At 39.6% G+C, this 4,518-nt stretch overlaps 1 long non-coding RNA gene across 1 annotated transcript; it reads left to right on the forward strand.

The window, feature by feature from the left end:
* The first annotated feature begins 3,000 nt into the window (after positions 1 to 3,000).
* LOC143904607 (uncharacterized) lies at positions 3,001 to 4,360 on the forward strand. The gene is made up of 2 exons (XR_013258979.1): positions 3,001 to 3,325; positions 3,424 to 4,360. It is a non-coding gene; the product is annotated as an uncharacterized LOC143904607 (long non-coding RNA).
* Positions 4,361 to 4,518: the final 158 nt, after the last annotated feature.

A 4,518-nucleotide genomic window follows, 5' to 3' on the forward strand; every position in this document is an offset into this window, starting at 1 on the left:
ATTTTGATTGACCTTGAGTTTGGAACTTTGAAATTGGGACTGACCTTTGGAAGACTTTTTGGACTTTTGAAATTTAGGGAACTTTGCGGCTGTAACTTAAAATTCTTGGGACTGACATATTTTGAAACCCTTTGGGATTGAATTTTCAATCTTCGGCGATGAATTTTGCCGATTTCAAAAAATTTGGGACTTTGAAAATTAGGGTGACCCTTTGGAGCTGTAAAACTTTTTGCCAATCCGGCGAGATGCCTTTGAATAAAAATATTTTTGGCTAGAAATTTTTGGAAACACTTTTGGGTGACTTGGAGGTGTAACTTTTGGCTGAGATTCTGGCGAACTGCGATTTCCGAAAAAAATTTTTGGACTTATAGAAATTTTCGAGGTGGACCCTTTGGAGGGCTGTAACTTTGAGAACTCCGGCGAGAACTGCCGATTTTGAAAAAAAAATTTTGGGACTTATGAAATTTTCGAGGTGTGACCCTTTGGAGGGCTGTAACTTTTGGAACTCCGCGAAATGCTGATTTCAAAAAAAAATACTTTTTGGAATTATGAAATTTGGGTTGATTGTGTGACCTTGAGGCTGTAACTTTTGCAGAACTCCGGCGAAACCGTTTAAAAAAAATACTTTGGCTTATAATTCGAGGACTTGAGATTTGCAATCGGAGCGATTTAAAAAAATTGATTAATTGGTGGCTTGGAGGTATTGATCGGCAACCTTAAAAATTTGGGATGAAATTAGTGACCCTGGGCTCTTGCAAACCCGCGAACTCGATTAAAAAAAATTTGGAGTGGACCTTGAGCGTACTTGAGAATCCGCGATCTTAAAAAAATTTGGGATATAAATTTCGAGTGTACCTTGGGCTAACTTGCAAATCGCAACTGCATTAAAAAAATATTTTGATTTGAAATTGAGGTGACTTGGAGGGCTTAATTTGCAGAATCCGATGGATTGAAAAATACTTTGGACTTAATTTTCGAGGTGACCCTTGAGTACTTTGCAGATCGGGGTGCCTTAAAAAAATACTTGGACTTTGAATTGAGTAGACTTTGGCTAATTTTCAGAACCCGGGGAACTGCATTCAAAAATCTTTAAAAATTGGGTTGACCGGCTGTAACTTGCAGAACTCCGGCGGAATCGATTTAAAAAAATACTTGGATGAATTTTCGAGGTGCTTGGAGGGAATGCACCAAATCTTTAAAAATGATTAATTTGGAGGCTGAACTTGTGTACTTGAGGATTGCGATAAAAAATTTGAAAATTGGTGTTGAGTGTCTTTGAGACGCGAACGCGAAAAAAAATTTGGGATTATGAATTCGAGTGTGACCCTTTGAGACTGAACGTTTGCAAACTCGGCTAAATCGTTTACTTGAAAATTAACTTGGGACTTGATTTTGAGAAACTTTAGGTGACTTTGAAATTTCGGGGACTGCGATTAAAAATCTTTGGGAATTTGATTTTCGAGAACCTTTGAGGTACTTTTGCAGAATCCGGGGTGCCTTTGAAAATACTTTTGGCTAGAATTTGTCGAAGCGATTTGACAAGCTTACTTTGGAACTCTGAAACATTTTGTGACCTTGGAGGGCTGTACTTTTGCAGAACTCCGGCGGAACTGCCGATTAAAAAAAAACTTTTTGGATTGAAATTCGAGGTGACCTTTGGAGGGCGTAACTTTGCAGACTCCGGCGAGATGCCGATTTAAAAAATACTTTGGGACTTATGAATTTCGAGGTGACCTTGGAGCTGTAACTTTGCAAACTCCGCGAGAACTGCGATTTAAAAAATATTTGGGATTATAATGTGTTGAGGTGTACTTTGGAAGGCTTAACTTTGCGATTTTGGAGGGCTGTAACTTTTGCAATCCGGCAGAACTGCATTAAAAAAAACTTTGGACTATGAATTCAGTGTGACTTTGAGGCGACTTGCAACCGGCGAGACTGCCGATAAAAAATCTTTTGGTTATGAATTTCGAGGACCCTTTGGAGGGCTGTAACTTTGCAGAATCGGCGAACTGCCGATTTAAAAAAAATCTTTGGGATTATGAAATTTTGAGGTGTGACCCTTGAGGCTGTAACTTGCGAACTCCGGCGAGATGCCGATTTAAAAAAATCTTTTGGGATATGAATTTTCGAGGTGACCTTTGGAGCTGACTTTTGCAAACTCCGGCGAATGCATTTAAAAAATACTTTGGACTAATTGAGGTACCCTTGGAGGGCTGTAACTTTTGCAAACTCCGGCGAGAACTGCCGATTAAAAAAATACTTTGGGACTTATGAAATTTTGGGTGTGACCCTTTGAGGCTGTAACTTTTGCAGAATCCGGCAGAACTGCCGATTTAAAAAAATACTTTGGGACTTATAAATTTTCGAGGTGTGACCTTTGGGGCTGTAACTTTTGCAGAATCCGGCGAGAACTGCCGATTAAAAAAATACTTTTTGGGATTATAAATTTCGAGGTGTGACCTTTGGAGGCTGTAACTTTTGCAGAACTCCGGCGAGAATGCCGATTTAAAAAAAATATTTTGGATTTGAATTCGAGGTGTGACCCTTTGAGGGCTGTAACTTGCAGAACTCCGGCGAGACTGCCGATTTAAAAAAATACTTTTTGGGACTAGAAATTTTCGAGGTGTACCCTTTGAGGGCTGTAACTTTTGCAGAATCCGCGAGACTGCCGATTTGAAAAAATACTTTTGGGATATAAATTTGAGGTGTGACCCTTTGGAGGGCTGTAACTTTGCAGACTCCGGCGAGACTCCGATTTAAAAAAATACTTTTTGGACTTATGAATTTCGAGGTGTGACCCTTTGGAGGGCTGTAACTTTTGCAGAACCGGCGAGAACTGCCGATTTAAAAAAATACTTTTTGGACTTATAAATTCGAGTGGACCTTGGGGCTGAACTTTGCAGAACTCCGGCGAGAATGCCATTAAAAAAAAATACTTTGGGACTATGAATTTGAGTGGCCTTGAGGGTGTACTTGCGACTCCGGCGATCATTTAAAAAAATACTTTTTGGGACTTATGAAATTTTCTAGGTGTGACCCTTTGGAGGGCTGTAACTTTTGCTGAACTCCGGCGAGAACTGCCGATTAAAAAAAAAAAAATACTTTTTGGGACTTATAAAATTTTCGAGGTGTGACCCTTTGGAGGGCTGTAACTTTTGCAGAACTCCGGCGAGAACTGCCGATTTTTAAAAAAAAAATACTTTTTGGGACTTATGAAATTTTCGAGGTGTGACCCTTTGGAGGGCTGTAACTTTTGCAGAACTCCGGCGAGAACTGCCGATTTCCAAAAAAAAAAATACTTTTTGGGACTTATGAAATTTTCGAGGTGTGACCCTTTGGAGGGCTGTAACTTTTGCAGAACTCTGGCGAGAACTGCCGATTTTTGAAAAAAAAAAAACTTTTTGGGACTTATAAATTTTCGAGGTGTGACCCTTTGGAGGGCTGTAACTTTTGCAGAACTCCGGCGAAAACTGCCGATTTTTGAAAAAAAAAATACTTTTTGGGACTTATGAAATTTTCGAGGTGTGACCCTTTGGAGGGCTGTAACTTTTGCAGAACTCCGGCGAGAACTGCCGATTTAAAAAAAAATACTTTTTGGGACTTATGAAATTTTCGAGGTGTGACCCTTTGGAGGGCTGTAACTTTTGCAGAACTCCGGCGAGAACTGCCGATTTAAAAAAAAAAAATACTTTTTGGGACTTATGAAATTTTCGAGGTGTGACCCTTTGGAGGGCTGTAACTTTTGCAGAACTCCGGCGAGAACTGCCGATTTCCAAAAAAAAAATATTTTTTGGGACTTATGAAATTTTCGAGGTGTGACCCTTTGGAGGGCTGTAACTTTTGCAGAACTCCGGCGAGAACTGCTGATTTTTGAAAAAAAAATACTTTTTGGGACTTATGAAATTTTCGAGGTGTGACCCTTTGGAGGGCTGTAACTTTTGCAGAACTCCGGCGAGAACTGCCGATTTTTAAAAAAAAAATACTTTTTGGGACTTATGAAATTTTCGAGGTGTGACCCTTTGGAGGGCTGTAACTTTTGCAGAACTCCGGCGAAAACTGCCGATTTTTGAAAAAAAAAATACTTTTTGGGACTTATGAAATTTTCGAGGTGTGACCCTTTGGAGGGCTGTAACTTTTGCAGAACTCCGGGGAGACCTCCGGATTTTAAAAAAAAATATACTTTTTGGGACTTATGAAATTTTCGAGGTGTGACCCTTTGGAGGGCTGTAACTTTTGCAGAACTCCGGCGAGAACTGCCGATTTTTGAAAAAAAAAAATACTTTTTGGGACTTATGAAATTTTCGAGGTGTGACCCTTTGGAGGGCTGTAACTTTTGCAGAACTCCGGCGAGAACTGCCAATTTTGGAAAAAAAAAATACTTTTTAGGACTTATAAAATTTTCGAGGTGTGACCATTTGGAGGGCTGTAACTTTTGCAGAACTCCGGCGAAAACTGCCGATTTTTGAAAAAAAAAAAACTTTTTGGGACTTATGAAATTTTCGAGGTTTGACCCTTTGG

The sequence above is a fragment of the Temnothorax americanus genome, unplaced genomic scaffold, assembly GCF_048541705.1.
Source record: "Temnothorax americanus isolate GAGA-0224 unplaced genomic scaffold, ASM4854170v1 Scaffold548, whole genome shotgun sequence".
Classification (NCBI taxonomy): domain Eukaryota; kingdom Metazoa; phylum Arthropoda; class Insecta; order Hymenoptera; family Formicidae; genus Temnothorax; species Temnothorax americanus.